Raw genomic sequence first — 19569 nt, 5'->3', positions numbered from 1 at the left:
TAACCCATGATTTCTGACTTCTAAACCAAAGCTTTTTCTCTCTGTCACCCTGACTTTAAATGATCAGATTCTGGACCTATATGATATATTTGAACTTAACCCTGTGGGGGATTATCAACATTAATACCCCCATTTTGCAGATGAAGTAATTGAGGTTCAGGGAGGTTGTAACCTGCTTGTGGTCATTCAGCTGGGAATTTTCCCAATTAGTATTTTATCCTATGACTTTCCTTATTCTCGTCTGATTCTTTCCCCATTATTTCTCAGAGTGTATTACTGGATATTTTTTTTCTGCTATTTAGATGGACTTTTAGTCTTATCTCTTCTAGTCCAGCTCCATTCCTGCCTATCTTCTCACAAACAGCTGATTACTTTGACAGGACATTGACTAGAAAGGAAAGGGAGCTTTCATCCTCCTTTGCTCAAGGAATAAGCTTTTCTTTTCTCTGCAACTTCAAAGGACTTTGGGTAGGAAAGAAAAGTGCATAATTGGGGGCCTCCCTGTTTTATCATGACTCATTTATGGGAGATTGCATGCTCAGTGTCAGGTTAGTTTGGAAACTCTTGGTCTTAGCATGGAAATCTTAGACTCTTTTATAAATATTTATTAAAATGATTACAAACAGATGAAATGAGCTGTAGAAGATGGCTTGTACGTTACAAGCAGACCAGAGGAGATTGAATTTGAGATCCCTGATTTTTCTACTCATATAGCACTTTATTGTGTGGATTATATTCCTTTATGTCACCAAATAGGAAAAGCAACTTACTGCCTTGTGGCCAATGATAACACTTTCGATCAACCAACCAATCAATCAATAAACATTTATGAGGGTAGTATGTATTTGGCATTCTGCTAGACTCTAGCAGAGTTCTCAAACTACAGCCTGTGGGCCACATGCAGCCTGCTGTGGATGTTTATGTGGCCCACCGGGTTATGGCAAATGGGCTGAGGGGCGGACACAGAATGTGAGCTTTTGTTTTTACTGTAGTCCGGCCCTCCAACAGTCTGAGGGACAGTGAACTGGCCCCTATTTAAAAAGTTTGAGGACCACTGTGCTAGAGCATAATCATCCCTGCCCTCAAGGAACTTACATTCTATTAATGAAATCACATGTATACAAACATATAAGTAATTTCAAACTCTATACTGGAGGAATTGCAGCCAGATGGAAGTTGATTAATGATTGTAAGAGGTAGAGATGAGGAGGGAATACATTTCAAATAGTCTAACCTGTGTAAAGTAACAGAAATCAGAAGAATAATATCAAGGACTGGACTATGGAGTGTATGATGGGAAGTGATGCTTGAAAAAGTCAGCTGACCCCAGATTGTGTTTTAAATGTCAAAAAGGTGTGTTTATATTCCATGTTGAGTTAATTGGATTCAACTGAGGCTCTCTTGCCCCATTTTGCTAGGCCTGGTATGCAGATGATAGTCCTATGGCCATGCTTGAAATCTTTTAATTGGTTGGTACCTGCACCAAGGTCTCTGCTTATGCAGTTCTCTAGAGCCCAGGGTTATTTCCTCTCCATAATGAATGCTTTTTGATATGATTTTTAAAAAAAGAAGGAAAAAAAAACCTCTGGAAAGAATAATGGAACTTCCTTTATATGCAAAGGGTGAGAGTTTTAAGAACTTGAAGATGCTATCTGGGACCAATAAAGAGTAGGGGATTGTGGATTGACTTTGACAGGTATTCAGGACCCCTCAGCATCAAGGTGTTTCTAAATCCTTAGGTCACTTTCTAGGAGTGGCTGTATTGGCTAATAAGATTAGGGCCTGTCCAGGGAAGAAGCAAACTAGAATGATCCAGGGAATTCTCAAAGGGATAAGAAACAAGTTAGGAGTAATTATAGGATGATAGAATTTCAGAGCTGGAAGATCCCTTGGAGATAATGCAGGGGAAAGTGCTTAGTAACTATCTGATCGGTCCAAAGGGATTGCCATCGTCCAGAACCATCCCTTTATTTTCGAGGGCAGGAAGCTGATTCCCACAGGAGTTAATGAATTGTTATAAAGTTGGTTTCAGGCAGAGCTTGCCCTGGAAGTCAGTTCAATGCTACTGATCTTTCAATGCTGTAATAAATCCTTGGCAAAATGATTTACCACCCATCTATGTTTTCTCATTCTCTGTAATTCTTGGTTATGTTCTTTCTTTGTAATTTTAAAATTTTGAATTCTTTCTTTCCTTCATCCCTCCTTCCTCACTCATTGAGATTGTTGTTTGTCTTCCATTGTTGAAGAGGATCTTGACATCCTGGAGGTGAGGCCATGACATGCAAGTGAATTGTATTGAAGTGAAGGAGGGCTGTGCAAAATTACTGATCTCACTCTCTCCTCTGGAGAGTGGTCCAGTGGCAAGATATAGATCAGGACAACTTAGCCCTGAAGTGCTAAGTCACACATTGAATAGAATACCCATTAAGATAACAGGAAAGACAAAACACATTCTACACATGTATAATCAAGCAGAACAAATTCCCACATTGTCCATGGCCAAAAATATTTCTGTCTCAATGTATATTTTGATTCGATCACTCCTCTAAATGGAGGTAGATAAAATGTTTCATCATAATTCCTTTGAAATTGTAATTGGTCATTGTGTTGATCAGAGTTCCCAAGTTTTTCAAAGTTGTTTACTTTTACAGTATTGTTGTTATCATGTAAATTATTCTTCTGGTTCTATTAATTTCATGTTGTATCACTTCATAAATGCTGTCCAAGTTTTTCTAAAACTATGCCATTATTTCTTAGAGAAATAGAGATTTCTTTATCATATGGAGCATGCCAGATTACATATATATTATCCATATACTATAACTTCTTCAGCCATTCCTCAGTTGATTGACATCCCTTTAGTTTCCAATTCTTTGCCACTACAAAAGAACTGCTACAAATAAGTTTGTACATTTGGTCCTTTTTCTTTTATCTTTTTTAGGGTGGTATTGCTAGTCCAATAGGGTGAGTGTAATTTAAAAAAAAATTTCTTTTCATAAATCATCTAGTGAGGAGCCAGTATGCTGAGAGCTTTCTTTTGGGTTTTCTAATATTACTTAGATGAAAGGACAAATCTTGAGCTGTCATTCTCACTGCAGGACTGCTCTACCCACCCACCCCCCTTTCTGATTTTAAGTGTTCCTGTAGATGTCATTCATGCTATGCCTTACACATACCTTGAAACCATGGCAACTCACTTGATTTTTCGCAGCCTCAGTTTCTTCATCTGTGAAATAACAATAATAGAATCTATATCCCAGGATTGTTATGAGGATAAAATGAGGCAACACATATAAATCATTTTGCAAACCTTCAAGCTATAAATATTATAAGTACTACCTAGCAATGCTAGCATATTATCTTCCCCATTAAATTATGAGCTTCTTGAGAGCAGAAATCATCTTATTTTTGTCTTTGTTCCTCTACTTAGCATGGTACTTTGCACCTAGTAAGTATTGAGTAAATTGTTTCCTTCATTCATTCCTTTTTTGAAAGCACTTAGCACTTAGTTCTTGGCATCTAGCTGCTTAATAAATGTTTATTCATACTGTTTTTATTATTATTATTCTGAAGCATTTTTACATCTTTATTCCTCCTTAGTCTTTCCCATCACTTTAGAGCTATAATTAGGCAGTTATTAAATACCTACTCTCTGCCAGTCATTGTTCTAAGTTCTGGGTGTACAAAGCCCCAAACTCACTAGTCTCTTCTCTCAAGAAGTTTAGAGTCTAGGGATCTTGGATTTTTTTTGTGTAAGGTAGCTTCCCTGAGCCTCTTAGGATGAGTTGCCACCAGCTGACATTCACAGGACACAGAACATCTTGTGGGATACTTTTCCTCAGCCCTTTCAATTGAGCAGTGAAAATGAATGTTAGTACGGAGTCTTCATTAGCATGTAATGTTCCTTCCTCATTCACTCCAAAAAGCTAGTTTAGAACCCAGGTCACTAGAGTTCTGCTGTCCTACTTACTTTCCTCACAGAGCATCAGCCAACTCCCATAAAATGAGATTTCCTGGCCTCAATATAAGTCAACAAAATAAAATGGCAGTCAGAAAAGTCAATGTAGTCTCAGGCTATATTGAGAGAAGGTGGTCTTGGGACAAGAATACTCATGGTGCTCTTTCCCTGCCAGGCCACATCTGGAGTTTGATGTTCAGTTATTGGTACCACATTTTGGAAAGGCCATTGGTAGGCTAAAGAGTAGCCAGAAGAGGGCACTGGATGGTAGAAGACCTTAAGATCATTTTTTATGAATTCTTTGAAGGACCTGGAAATGTTTAGATTAGAGAAGAAAGGGCTGAAGATGTGTATGGAAGGGTTGATATCTGTGTTGAAATTGAGATTTGTTCATAATTTAGTTGAGAGACTATGTTAACTTGAATGGAATAGTAGGCAGTAGATGCTAGATGTCAAATGGAGGCAATAGAATGACTGCCAGTGTCATAGGAACTCAAAGGAGAAAAAGTTGCTGAGTGTAGTGTCAAAGAAAGAGTCCCAGATTTTGGAGGCCAAGGGACCTGATATCAAATCCCAACTCTGCTGCCTTTACTTTTTTAAATAATATTTTATTCCCCTATCTTTACTTTTAAAAATAACATTTAAACTACTTTTACTTTTTTAAATAATATTTTATTCGCCCACCCAATTACAAACTAAAATAATTTTTGGCATTTAAAAAAGTTTCACACTGAGTGGATGCCCATCAGTTGGAGAACGGCTGAATAAGTTATGGTATATGAATGTTAAGGAATATTATTGTTCTGTAAGAAACAATCAGCAAGATGATTTCAGAGAGGCCTGGAGAGACATGAACTGATGCTAAGTGAAATGAATAAAATGTTTTGTTTTCATTCTCATTTTTTCCCCTTTTTGATCTGATTTTTCTTGGGCAGCATAATACTTGTGGAAATATGTATAGAAGAATTGGGCATGTTTAATATATTTATTATTTGCTGTGTAAGGGAGGAAGTAGGGGGAAGGGAGGGAGGAAAAAGTTGGAACAAAGTTTTACAAGAGTTAATGCTGAAAACTATCTATGCATATATTTTGAAAATAAAAAGCTTTTTAAAAAAAAGTTTCATGTTATAAATTCTATTCCTCCCTTCTCATCCTCCCAGCCACAACTCTGAGAGAATAAGCAATTTGATATAGGTTATACATGTGCAATTATGTAAAACATTTTTCTATTATTCATTTGTAGAAAAACAGTAATGTTTCTGTGTTCATTCTGTATTCAACATCAGTTCTGTCTGTATTCAGTCTGCATTAGACATCAGTTCTTTTTCTGGAGGCGGATAGTATGTTTCATCATAAATTCTTTGGAATTATTTTGGATCATTGTATTGCTTAGAATAGCTAAGTCATTCACGGTTCTTCATCATACAATATTGCTATTGCTGTGTACAATGTTCTTTTGGTTCTGCTCACTTCAATTTGCATTGATTCATATAAATCTTTACAGGTTTTTCTGAAATCATTCTGCTTGTCATTTTTAATAGCACAATAATTTTCCATCACAATCATATGCCACAACTTGTTCAACCATTCCCCACATCTCCTCAATTTTCAATTCTTAGCCTAAAGAACTGCAGAAATTTTGTATTTTTCATACAAATAAGTCCTCCCTTTTCCTCCTTTCCTCTCTCCCTTTTCCCCTCCATCCTTTTCTCCTCTCCTTCTTTTTCTTCCTCTCCCTTCACTTCCTTTCTTTCTGTTTCTCATGTCTTTGGGATATAGACCTGGCAATGGTATTGCTGGATCAAAAGGTATGCCAGTCCTTTGAACATACTTTCAAATTGCTCTCCAGAATAGTTGGTATTAGCTCATGATTCCACTAACATTAGCATTAGTATCCCAGCTTTACTAAATCCTCTCCAACATTTGTCATTGTCCTTTTTTGTCATAGTTGCCATTCTGATAGCTTTGAGGTGGTACCTCAGAATTGTTTTAATTTGCATTTCTCTAATCAGTGGTGATTTAGAACATTTTTTTCTTGTGATTAAAGATGGCTTTGATTTCCTTGTCTGAAAACCAACCACTTATTAATTTAAGAGTGACTTGTATTCTTATAAATTTGCCTCAATTCTCTATATAGTTGAGAAATAAAGACTTGTTATCAGAGAAACTTGTTGCAACTTTTCCCCCAGTTTTCTGCATTGGTTTTGCTTGGGCAAAAACTTTTTCACTTTTATATTATAAAAATGATCTTTTTACCTTTTATAATGCTCTTAATATCTTGTTTGGTCCTAAATTCTTTCCTTAGACATAGATCTGACAGGGAAAGTAGTCTATTCTTTCTTAATTTGCTTGTGTTATCACCCTTTATGTTTAAATCATGTATGCATTTTGACTTTATGTTGGTATATAGTGTAAGATGTTGGTGTATAGCTAGTTCCTGTTATATTGTTTTTCCAGTTTTTGTCAAATAATGTTCCAAAAGCTTGGATCTTTGGGTTTATCACATACTAGATTACTATGATCACTTATTACACTGAATTGTCTAACTAATTTGTTCCATTTCCCACCACTCTACATCTTATCCAGTACCAGATTGTTTTTAATAATTACTGCTTATAACACAGATTTGGTACAGCTTTATCACCTTTACTCATATTTTACCCCCATTGATTCCACTGATGTACTTGATCTTTAGTTTTTTCATATGGTTTTTATTATTATTTTTTCTAGCTTTATAAAATATTTTGGTAAGTTGATTGATAGAATTGATATTTTTATTATATTGGCTCTGTCTGTCCACAAGCAATTAATATTTTCCAGGTTGTTTAGTTCTAACTTTATTTGTAGGAAGTGTTTTGTAATTGTGTTAATATAGGAGCTGGTTTGTCTTGTCAGGTAAACTTCCAAATATTTTATATCATCTACAGTTATATTAAATGGAATTTCCTTTTCTATTTCCTGCTGCTAGATTTTGTTGGTAGCAAGACTGACGATTTATATGAGTTTATACTCACTACCTTTTCATTCTCCAGCAAGTCACTTAACCTGCTTTCTGGGTCTCAAGTTCCATATCTGAGAGGTCAAACTAGATGGCATAAGATATTCTCTTCTCAGCCAGCCTCTGTCTGTCTCACTGTAATATCCTATTTGAGAAGCACCCACTGACCTGCACAAATCTTTCCTTTTTCCCTCATCAAAACTTACCTGACCTCTCTCATTTTCTCAGGGCCCCATTAGATAATAATAAGCTCTCTAAAGAACTAAGCTGAGCTAGTGGGTTAAGGGTTGAAGCTATCTGAATCATTCCCATCACTGTCAATTTCTACCTGTGTGGCTTTTAGCAGGGGCTCTCTCTCCCTGCTCTGGTCTTCAAGCTCTTCAACTGTAAAATGAGAGAGCTGGACTAATGACCTCCCAAATCTCTTTTATCTTCAAATCTTTTTTTTTTTTTTTTTGATACTTCATACCTTCATGTATGATCCAAACTTAAGAATACTTTCAGAGGGAATTTCTGCAGTCTGCAAACGAATACCTTGAATGAATAGAAAAATATTTATTTAGTGCTTTCTGTATACCAGAAATGTCTGGTAACAGAAATAGAAAAGTGAGATAGCTCTTGCTCTGTATATCCAGGAGCTATTCAGATCTGGGATCCTGATTCCACATTTGGCAGCTCTGGGGAAATATGGAGAAGTCACACAACTCTGCTCAGAGTTGAATTCTTCAATAAAAGCCATCACTTATAGCTTAGAATACACACAGGATATCATGGCAAAGGAGATCTGAAAAGACCTGCCTCTTATCTCTGTTCTCTTGAATAGTTCTTCAGTCCTTTGCACTGTGTCAATAACCAAGAGATGTGTGCCATGATTTAGAGTGACCTTAAGCAAGTCACTTCTTTCCTGGTATTAATTTCCAAAACCCTAGAGCGAAAGGGCAGAACCAGAAGGTGCCTTCTAGATTTCAAGTTATAAAATTTAGTCATCTGGAAAATGAGAGATTTGAATTAGATTATGGAAGGATTATAAATGGAAGTAGGAAAGGATCTCAGAGATCAGATCACCTAACTCCCTCATTTGATAGATGGAAAGTGTAGGTTAAATAACTTGCCTAAGGCCACACACACGATGTCACAGAGCTGGGAGTTCAACCCAGGTCCTCTGACTCCAAATTTAGTTTTCCATTCATTATAGTTACTCTAAGGTACTTTGCAGCTCTAATCCATGATGATTTTGTGGATGACTGGGAGGCCTTTGCCCTGCATTTTCCTGGAGAAGTTAAACCTATGCCCCCCTTTTCTTCTGTTGGTAACTCCCCAAAGGCATTTATTCCCCCTCTCCCTTCCCCCCATTCTTCTCAAGGCCTCAGATCCAGCTTTATCTAGAACTGCCTCCCAGGAACAGTGACTCAATCACCTCTCCTTCCTCCTTTCCATTGAAAACCCATGGGTACTGCCTTTTATTCACCAGGACTTTGAGTTTTGCTTGTTGCCAGGGAAAACAATTTCATTAGCCAATTCCCAGCAAGATGTTAAGGGCTGATAATGCCTTAACGTGCAATTTTTCCCCAGGCATTTTGTAATTTTGTGGAGGAGTCCTAGGGACACAAAGAATGAAATACTGTGAATTTCAGAGGCCAGGATAGAATGTCAGTGGACATTTCCTTTTGTAGGGGAGGGGGGAGGAGAGCACACCCTTCAAATCACATATGGATAAGTAATCCCAGGTTCACTGGGCAGACCCCTAATTGGGAAAACAGCATGGGGGAAGAAAGGTGCTAGTAATTTACCTAGCTAACTGTTTAATCAGGGATAAATGGCCTCTGAATCTCAGTGTCTTCATCTATAAAAAAGGGTATTGTAATAGTTATATAATTCACCTCACACAATCAGGGGGAGAAAAATACAGATTAACCCTCAAAACACTATAGGAATGTGAGCTATCATTGTACATGTGCCTTGATGTTTGACTGGATCACATCTAAAGCCCTTTTCATCTCTCCAGATTCCATGAAAAGAACACTAGATTTAAAATCAGAGGACCTGCATTTTCAACTTGCTCTGCCACTTGATTTTATTTTATTATTTTTTTTTTTTTTTGCTTTTTGCTGAGGCAATTGGGGTTAACTGACTTGTCCAGAATCACACAGCTAGAAAGTGTTAAGTATCTGAGGTTATATTTGAACTCAGATCCTACTGACTTTCAGGGCTGGTGCTCTAGCCACTGCACCACCTAGCTGCCCCCTTGATATCTCTAACAAGTGACTTTCCTTCTCTAGCCTATATGTTCCCCATCTGTAGAACAAGGGGCTGAGTGAAGCCAGGTGATCTCTACAGACCTTGCTAGCTCTGAATGCTGGGATTCTATTATCCTGCTGTATTAGCTGGCTCTACATGCTGGGAATTGGGAAGTGGTTTCAGAGGTCACTCTAATGAGTTGTTGTGTGACCTTGGACAATTCACTTTCCATTGCCCCCTTAAAAATGAGGCATTTGGGTGAAATGATTTTGGTGGTTCCTTCCTAAATTAAGTCTCTTTTCAGGCTAAGTGACTTTTGGGTGTTGTTGCCTACAGGCATTCATCTCTTTTCCCTTATTTTTGTGAAGTATGGAGCCTCCAGATTTTGGAGTGGGATTGGTCCAGGCTGGCCTAGAGATGGTGTTCCCAGTAAGCTTCCTATGGGGGTCCTGTCCTTGATGTCTGATTGTAGAGGGGGTGTTCACAGGTCTCAAGAGAGCTGTAACTGCTCATTTTCCCCAATGGCCCTAGCTGTCTGCTGCTGTTTTATTAGTTTATTTTTCAGAGCCACCAGACAGGCTTAAAGTGCTGAGGGAAAAATTACAGGATACTGCCTGGGCTGGTTTCTTAGCTTTGGAGCTAAGGACAATCAAGGAAAAGCTTAGGAGCTGTCCAAGTCCTGGTAGCTGTCAGATAGAACTCCCCCCTGCCTTCTCTCCCCAAACTTCACCAGCTGCGCAGCCATGTTAGTTTAAGAGGAGGAAGGGAAGTTACTAGGTCTCTCTATCCCCAGCTACTTTTCAGGCTTTTAACTATGGGGTTTCTTATATATATATATTTTTTTTTTAATCAAGCAGACTTGGGTAGTCTGCTGAAGCCTGTGGACTCCTCAGAATAATGAATAAATGAATAAAAAAAGCATCTAATAAGTACTGCAGTCTTTTTAACTTGAATACAGAGGATTACAAATAAATCTAGTGGATTGAAGCAAGGTTACACAAATATTACCTTTAAAAGTTCATGAATACCAGGTTAAGGGCCTCTGATTTAGAGAGGTCATTAAACTGGGTTTTTTTCACATTTTATTGTGTATGTGATGAAATCTTTTGGATCCTATCAACTCTTCTTCAGAATAATATTTTAAGTAATTGAAGAAAATGCTTAATTTAAGTAAGAAGTTATTGAAAATAAAGTCATAATTTTGTCCCCAAAGTTCTTAGGCTCCTTATAATCTAAGAGCTTTCACTTTAGGAAAAAAAAATACCAAGTTTTAATTTGCTTATAATTTCCTTTCCCTCATCATTTTCTTTTCCATCTTTCAGAGTTTGAAATCCACATAGGTGTGATTGATGTCATACATTGCATGAATGCATTCTGCTGCACACACTCTCCCACACACTTATTTTTCTTTCTCACACATATCCAGGTGCTCACTTCCAGGCACACGTCCTCCCCCCCATGCCTATCCTCTTATTCACATGCTTTCTTTTTGAGAGGTCATGGAGTACCTCCTGCCATATAGATGAGTCCAATAGACACACTCAAGCTTGTCATTCAAACATTTATACACTCACAAACAAATATTTGTGCTCTCAGCCAGACATAAGTGGAACATAGTTCCACACATCCCTGGGTGCTGATGCCCTGACAAACAGATATTTCACATTCATTCATAGTTTTCTCAGCTCTACACAAATACTAGCCCATGAAGATATACCCATGGACATAAACTCACATAAAAATCAAAATAACATTAATCAAAATAAATACCATTTTGATAGAGCGTCTGTGTTTAGCAAGATTGCTAAATGTGATTGCATCTAAGCATGCTGTACACAGATGCTCTCCTGATCAGGTAGACATGAACACACATACTTCTCTACATACATGAACAGATGTGATCTCAGCTATTTCTTTCCTGTCACAGATATACAAATCCTCTTTTATATGTAGATGACACAGATATACTCAAACACAGATAAAGTTTTAGCAGTTTTCTTTCTCCAAAAAATCCAGTCCCCTCATTTTCCCTTTGAGGAACCAAAAGATAACAGGATCTTTGGAACTCTCTGGCCAGTGCTGGATAAATATTCCTTGAAGAGTTGAGTTGCTATTTTTCCTTCCTCAAAAGTCTGCAGGCATCTGTTGCTTGGTGTAGAGACCTCAGCTGGCCGTGTCTCTGGATGTACCCGGCTGGTGATCCTGGCATCTGCACTGAGCCTCATAGTTACCTTTGGCTGCCCTCAGCACCACATGGTGATTGGGGGAGGATGAGGGTTTGAGTGACTCCTTCTCTTGACTGTTCCTGTGAGCTCATGGAAGATGTGAGCTTCTGGTTGCACTATTTTTCCACACTCCTCAGTGACCTTGGGGTAATATTGAGGTCATTGCTCACCTCTTGCTGCTAGGAGAACTTCTGTACCTCTCCTACTATTTTCCAGATATCTTCCTTGAATTGCTTCTCAGAGCCCACATTCATTCTCTCTAGACTTACACAGCTTAGAAAATTGGCTTCCCCCACAAGGAACCTGGCTTGACTGCTCTGTCCTAGTAAATTCCTTCTTTTTTAAATTTAAAAATTGATGACATTGAAGGCTCTGCTAGCAAGGAAAAAGTGGACAAGGAAAGTCATATGTCTGTGTGAGAACAGGCTGAAGACATTAGGATTCATATGTCTGGAGTCTCCACGCCTCAGCCATATTCAGCAAATTTCTACTTGCTCCCAGATTGGATTCACGTGAAAAGGTGATAAAAATAAGTAGGTATTTAAATACAGAACATCTTAAAACAGAAATGCTGGGCATCAGGATGTTATTTTTAGCACAGAATTCATTTGCAAATGTCACAGCTAACATCCCTCACTTCATTTTTGAAAAGTTTTTCTTCTTTTTTTTTTTTTTTAAATCCTTCCTTCGAAAGATATGTTTCTCTTTGTTAAGTTAACTAAGGAAATATTACTCCCCCCCCCCTTTCTAATCTAGTGTTTTTATTAAGGCTTTTCAACTTATTCTTGAGGCACAGAGACATAATAATGCATAGTCATTTAAATGCTAATAAGAGGAAATAAAAATGCATAAATCCAGTATGGTCAGAATATTCTTGGAGATTCTGAGGTGCTTAAACATTAGGTTGGGAAGGGAGGGAGAAAAGAAGAGAATAAACATTTATAAAGCACTTACTAAGTGCCAGACATTTTGCTAAAGCACTTTTACAAATAGTATGTCATATATCCTCATAACACAACAGAGGCTGTTGTTCTCTTTACTTTAGAGTTGAAGAAATTGAGGTAGACAGAGGTTAAATGACTTGCCCAGGATCACAAAGCTAAGTATATTGGGGCTGGATTTGAACTCAGATTCCTTGACTCTAGCAGCTGGGTCATCTAGATTTGTGCACGGCCTCACAGAAATGAAGACCAAGGTCTAACGACTGGTTTGGGCTAGGGGCTAGAGTTCTCAAGATGTAATTAATAATAGATTGCATCCTGGTTCTAGATTCTGGGGCAGAATTCAAATGGTGAGAGTTCTAGTTCTAGAGCTTGGGCCAGAGTTCTAATGGCACAATAATAGACAGCACATTTATTCTAGAGCCCAGGCCAGAGCTCTAATGGTACAATTATAGACAACACTGGTTCTAGAGCTTGGGTCAGAATTCTAATGGTGTAATAATAGATGGAATCCTCTCTAAGCTGAGCTAGCTTATCATTCTCCTGAAACTGTGGTGTCTGAGAGCATAATAAACCAGCAGAGCATAATAAGCCAGAGGTGACAGTGCTATTATATTCTACCCTGGCTGGATCCCATCTAGGGTACTATATTCAGCTTTGGGCATCATAGTTTAAGAGAGTTTAGTATACTGACTCAGAGTTGAGAACATAGGTTCTAGTTCCAGCTCAGATCCTGTGTAATCTGGAACAAAGATTTAACCTCTCTGTACTTCAGTTTCCTTAAAATGAGGGAGTCTGATTTAATAATTTCAAAGTTCCCATCCAATACTAAACCTAGGTTCCCATGATCTCTGAGCAAGTAAATAAAAGTTTGTCTTGTGGAAAGGGATAGTGACTAAACTTGAAATTTTTTTTCTGGTAAACAGAACTGTCTACTAATGCAGAAAAATGTCTTCTCAGCAACTTAAGTTGCATAAAATCCAGCGACTCCAAATGGGGTCATGTAACTGAATATAGGGATCATGAAATCATGATTTGCTATTAGTGTTTGATTTCTGTACCCTGTTTTATAAACCTATATCTCTAGAGTCACATAAAAATTTCTTAGGTGAAAAGGAGTCACAAGTAGAAAAAAAAAAAAACAATTAAGAAGTCTGGATATAGCGCACTGAGAGGTTAAATGTCCTTGCCTGAGATCACACAGAATATGTCAGAGATGGGTCTTGATTACGTCTTGGCTGTGAGGATAACTCTTAGTCCGCCATTCCATGTTGCTTATATGGAAGAGGAATTAATTAGTTTTGTTATCTTTGGACCCAGAGGATAGAACAAGAGATAATGGATAGTATGTAGAAAATGACATGTTTTATGTAAAAAAAAAAAAAGTGGCCCAATTAGAGCTGTCCAGAAAACAAAAGAACATAGGGGAAGGGATGGAAGAGTTCCCATATCTGGAGATCTCCAGGAACATTCACCATATTATAGAGGAAAGTTCTTTTTCTGGAATGAGTTGGACTTAATGGCTTCTGAAGATCCCTGTAACTCCAAAATTATGAGATTCAATGACTGTGAAATTATTATTATTTTTTTTAAGCTCAGATTTGGAAATCAAGGCTGATGGAAGGTTGAAAAGGTAAAATTACTTGTTTAAGATCATACATTGAATTAGTAACAAAGAAAGTAGATTGGCAGGACAGTTGGAAAGGGAAGGAGGAAAAGGACAAAGGGGAAGAAATGGGAACCAAGAAGTGGGAACAAACCTAGGGTCATGGACTTTAGAGTTGGAACATACCTTCCAACCTGATTGCATTTCTAATTCTAAATCTCTGCACCTAAATCTTTCCTGCTTTTTCTTCTATACCAAAAGACAAATCACAGTTCTAGTCCTTGAGGAAATTACAATGATAAATAAGATAAAACCCCATCCCTCAAACAATTCACAAGAAATATGGTTCCATAATAAGCTCCTTCACCTCAGGTCTCATGACTGTCATAGACCTAAAGTGCCAAAATGGCTTTGTAGCTTAGGTGATGTAAGAGCAGTAGACTTGGAGAAAGGAAGATCTGAATTCAAATTCTCCCTTAGAGATTAGCCATGTGACTCTGGCTAACTTTAACCTCTCAGCCTCAGTTTCCCCATCTACACAATGAGGACACTGTAGCACCTACCTCTTTAGATTGTTGTGAGGATCAAATGAATTAACATATGCAAATCTTAAAGCATTATATAAATGTTTGTGATGAGTGTGGTGATAATAATGACAATGCTTGCAGAACTGCATTTGAGGATTATTATTTAACTTTATATGTAGCAACACCTTTTCTCCCTCGAGAGCAGGATCAATATTTCATGCATCTTTTCACCTATCATGGAACTTTGTGTGAGGTTTTGTAAACAGGATTGTCTTGATAAATATTTCAGGACAGAGCAGAGCAGAGTAGAATATACTTAAACAGAGGAAAATACCATGTAATATAACAATAGTAATAAACAATGTTTATAGATTATACCAGTTATACAGTTTTATATATATATATATACATAGTTATACCAGATGTTGTGCAAAATGCTTTATAAAGATTAAATGACTTGTCTAGAGTCACGCAAGCTAATAGGTGTCTGAGGTCATATGTGAACTCAAGCCTTCTTCATTGTAGACCCAAAACTCTACCCACTGGACCACCTGTCGTAAGATTCCTCCAAGGTCTTGAAGGAAGAGTTGTATGGGGCGGGGAGGGTGTTGTCTATAGGCTGTATTAGAGGGGCTGAGAGATTCTATTTAGGGTAACCAGTTTAGAAGGTTTTTGAAAAATTTGCAACCTTGACTGACCTCTTGCTAATTTTCCTCTGCTCAGTGTAATCTCTGATCTCTGGCTTGGGTAGTCTCTGTTCCTCAAACAGAATATTTCATCTTCTACTCTGTCTTTGCACTAGATGCCCCCTCCCACTTCATCCCCATTTCTTGTCATTATCTCCAGGATTCTTTGGGTCCCTTTAAGTCTTTTTTTTTTTCCCTGAGGCAATTGGGGTTAAGTGACTTGCCCAGGGTCACACAGCTAGGAAGTGTTAAGTGTCTGAGGCCAAATTTGAACTCAGGTCCTCCTGACTTCAGAGCTAGTGCTCTATCCATTGCACCACCTAGCTGCCCCTGTTGGTTGAATTTTAGACATTTCTTTTTTGTATGGTTTTATCTAGGTGACAAAATTAGGTCCCTACGAACTTGAGGAAGGTGTGAGTCTAAAAGACATTTTTAAGGAAGAAATATACCATAGTGAAGAGAAAAAGAGCATCAGATGAGGAAGCAGAAGACGTGTGTTCTATCCTAGTTCTTCTATTTACTCCCAGTGTACTTTATTATCTTGGGCATGCATTCAACTCAGTTTCCAGATTTGTAAAATGAGAGGGTGGGATGAGGAATTTAAATTGATCTCATATCTTAGGAATGAAGTGGACAGAAACTAATCACTCTTTGCTTTTAGCTGTTGCTTGTCCAGGTGGTATTTATGCAAGGATTGGTTTGTGACTGAAATGATTAAGCAGACAAACTCATTTGCATATAAATGGGGTGTTTTTCCTAGCGGCTGGGACTCTGGGCAATGACATGGACTTGATTGGTTTTGGCATTTGGGCCCTGAAGACCTTGTCCCAGTGGCTTAGAGGAGGGAAAAGGCAGTGTAGAGATACTAATAACAATAGTAGGCCACCATTTATCTAGCACTTTAAGGCTTGCAAAATGCCTTACATACATTATATCACTTTATTCTCATAATAGCCACATGAAGTTGCTGCTATTTTTAAAAATAGGACTTGTGATTTCATTGTTTTAGGGAAGTCAGAGATAAAAAACTCTTTCTACCAGTTTTTGGCAGGGAGAAGTCACTGAAGAAATGTTTTTAAATTGGTTGAGTTGATTGTTTACTGATTCAGATCATCTACATTGCAATTTTATAGGGTTAGCAAGTTGCCTGGCTGCTATTATTATCTCCTTTTATAGAGGCTAGAGTAAGTGACTTTCTGAGTAATGAAGATAAAGTTAAAAGTGGTATTTGAACCCATCATCTTCTTGACTCCATCTTCAGCATTCTGTTGGACATACCATGCTGCCTTTCCAGGAGAATGGGAAGAGAGACTGGTTATCGGCCATCTGAGGTCTTGTGTACTCTTCCCCTCATCAGCACCTCAGTTCCTTTTTTTTTTTTCTAAAATGAAGGGATTGAGCTGGTTGGTCTCTGAGATCCTTTTCTGGCCTAAGATTCTTGGCTCCATGATCAAGTTGTTGAGTTCCATCCATATGTATTACTGGACACTAAATATACAGTTTCCTTAAAGTTACCTAAAGCTGAAGTCGTCATCTAAGAAATCCACAGTTTCAAATTGTCCAATAACAACAACACATGTATAGTAAGTATCTGTTATTCTAGCCCCTATGTTTTGTGCTGGAGAGGGAAAGACAAAAATACAAATTGCAATAATTCCTGCCCTTATTGAGCTCACATTTTATTGAGGATGGAGGATTAGAACATGTATATAAAGAAGTAATATAAGAGAAGAATAATAACTGGAGGGAGGGTGAGCAGCAAAGATTTCTAGAATTAGGGAGTGAAAAAGATTTCTAGTAAGAAACAAAGGATGGCACAAAGAATAGGTAAGGACACAACTTCCAGAGATATGGGATGATCTGTATGAGAAGGTATGATGATAGAAGACTTGACAGATTCAGAGAGAAGCAAGTAGTGTAACTTGAGTGTAATGTAGAAAGATGTAAGATATTGGGAAAGATTATTTCTAGCCAGACATTGAAGGGCTTTGAATTTTAAGCTGAAGATTTTGTATTTTAAATTGAAATCAATAGGGAGCCACTGAAGCTTCTTGAGTAGGTGAATATTACTACTATTTTATGATAGTTGTGTGTAACATGAATTGGAGAGGGGAAAGATGGGAAACAGAGAAACTAATTAAAAGGCTGCAATAGTTCAAGCCAAAGGTGATGAGACCTAGAACTTGAGTGATAGCTATGTGACATCCCAGGTAACCTGACTTCTGCATGTGCATGTCTAGTAGAACTATAAGTAGGACTTTTAAAAACCTAGAATAAAACAGGGTGGCAGGATGACAGTGGACCAAAAGATAGTTCAACAGTAAGTGTAATTGTGCTTAGAATTTAGCTTTTAACCTTGAAAATGCTGATGTTAAAGGGTGAAATAGAGAAGTCCTTGGGATGGGAACATCTACCCGATGGGATTCTGGGGCTGTTAATATGACCAAGCAATAGAGTAGCTAACCCAGGTTCCCTTCCTCATCTGTCACTATAAACCACAAAAGTCAGCAGAAGGTTGGAAACATGGAAATGACAGTCTCTGTTGGAAGTAAACCTCCTTCCCTTTCCCATGGAGGAAAAATAATCCCAATGTGAGCATCTTTGGATAAAGGTCCAGTTATCCCACCCTGGTTATAGCTCTTCAACTAGGGTATGACTGACATGTCTGCAGCAAATGCTTGCTTCTGTCTAAAGACTTAAAGCAGAGGATCTGAAGGTATTGATGATGGTTCTGAGAATGGGAGAGCTTTCGTAATCTAGATTTAGGCCAAGAAAAATTACATTTTATGAAAGGTCAATGTTATCTAGACCAATGACTGAGAGGAGAAAACAGGCCTATGGTACTCAATTGGAACTGTCTTTCTTCTGGATCCTTTCAATCAACCAGTTAAATTGATACCATTAATACTGATCCTCATTACTTTTTGTGTTCAATTTAGACCACATGTGCCCAAAGGATTTGGCATTTCTGGTTTGCTGTAGTTCCTAAGGAAAGTGGGATTTGGCATATCTGGGGAATGTGCCATTGGTAGAATTTTATGTTATGGCCCATTCCAGTTTTCTCACAGAAAAGACATCCGCTATTAGGAAATGAAACTAACATTTCTTCTGAACATCTTTCAAAACTTTGGGAAGAGATAAGGTCTTTCCATCTTTAGACTAAGACTTTGTGCTTTCTTCAGCCAGTCTTCTCACAGTATGGTTCTGCATCCTCTCATCATCTTGGTCCCTCTCTGGAAATACTATAGCTTTAGTCCTTAAGTGGAGAAGGCTACCTGTGGAAGAGGTCAAAAATAATCTAGCAAGCTTTGAAAGATGGGTATTATTTGATTGCTAGAAGCTAAGGATTCTGTTATGTTTAGTTTCCTAGGTCATAAACTTGAGTTTTGCTCAACCTGACCAGCAATCCTACTCCTTGGAGATAGTCTGGTATAGTGGAGATATCACTGTCAGTGGAAAGATCACCATTTTTGGAGAAAGAAGATCTGATTTCAAGCACCACCTCTGACATATTACTTCTGTGACCATGAGTAAGCCAGTTATTTCCCCTCTTCCCCATTAGCCTCATTTTCCTTATCTGCAAAAGGATGTGGTTAGACTAAGTGGGCTCAGAAGCCACTTTGTTTTAGTTCTATTGTCCTATCATCCTATCTATCCTTGCCAGGCATTTCACAATCCACACTCCCCTATTTTCCACATGTATCAAGATCCCCACACCCACCCATTCTTTATAGACTTCTGCCTTCCTTCCTTTCTTAATAAACTTAGTCTTCATCTATCTCACTCATTTAAGGCTCATCATTTCTCCTATATCTTTCACACTTCTTTACCTCTTATCCTTGCCTAGTCACTCTCCTACCAATTACAGATAAATGGACAATGACATAATTGGCATTGAGAAGACTTTGAAGAGGGGACTATTAATCAAAGCTATACCCCTACCCCCTCTTTTCCACCGGGTATGGGTCCAGTTCAGTAGGAGAGCCATCCAAACTCAGAAATTCTATAGTGTCTCCCCTCTTCCTCTTCCTTCTGGATATGGGGTAGGAGGGCAAGGGAGGTGAGGAAAAGAGATGTTAAGATCCTCCAAGGGGAGGGTTGTAATGAAGATTTGGGTGGATCTATTTAGAACTCTAAGAGGCAAGGCTAGGAACAAATCAACTCGTTTCCTTAGAGCCTTATTTTCCCAGGCCTGGATAATATGCCCTTCAGGCTTTTCTTTACAAGCAAGAGGACAGGAGTTCACATTTGATCTGTGTGTTTTCTTTCTGGAACCACTTGGAAGCTTAGAAATCTGTCTTTTTCTAAAACATCTCAAACTTCAACTTTGAGAGGAGACCTTTCTTGGTCACCTCAGTCACTAGTACCATCTTCATTAAGATTATTGTCT

The 19569-nt window shown here is 38.1% G+C and overlaps 1 protein-coding gene across 24 annotated transcripts in view; it reads left to right on the top strand.

Annotated features, from left to right (window-relative positions):
• ATP2B2 (ATPase plasma membrane Ca2+ transporting 2) overlaps window positions 1–19569 on the top strand; it is a 504660-nt gene that overhangs the window by 256084 nt on the left and 229007 nt on the right. For 17 of the 24 annotated variants that reach the window (XM_074283932.1, XM_074283910.1, XM_074283915.1 and 14 more), the window contains one exon: window positions 18542–18709. The exons of the other annotated variants lie outside the window; for them this stretch is intronic. The gene's annotated coding sequence lies outside the window, so the exon portion shown is untranslated. The remainder of the gene's footprint in view (window positions 1–18541; window positions 18710–19569) is intronic. 24 annotated transcript variants of the gene reach the window in all.

Source organism: Sminthopsis crassicaudata, chromosome 1, assembly GCF_048593235.1.
Source record: "Sminthopsis crassicaudata isolate SCR6 chromosome 1, ASM4859323v1, whole genome shotgun sequence".
Taxonomy (NCBI): Eukaryota; Metazoa; Chordata; class Mammalia; order Dasyuromorphia; family Dasyuridae; genus Sminthopsis; species Sminthopsis crassicaudata.
This window is presented reverse-complemented; position numbering and strand designations above follow the sequence as displayed.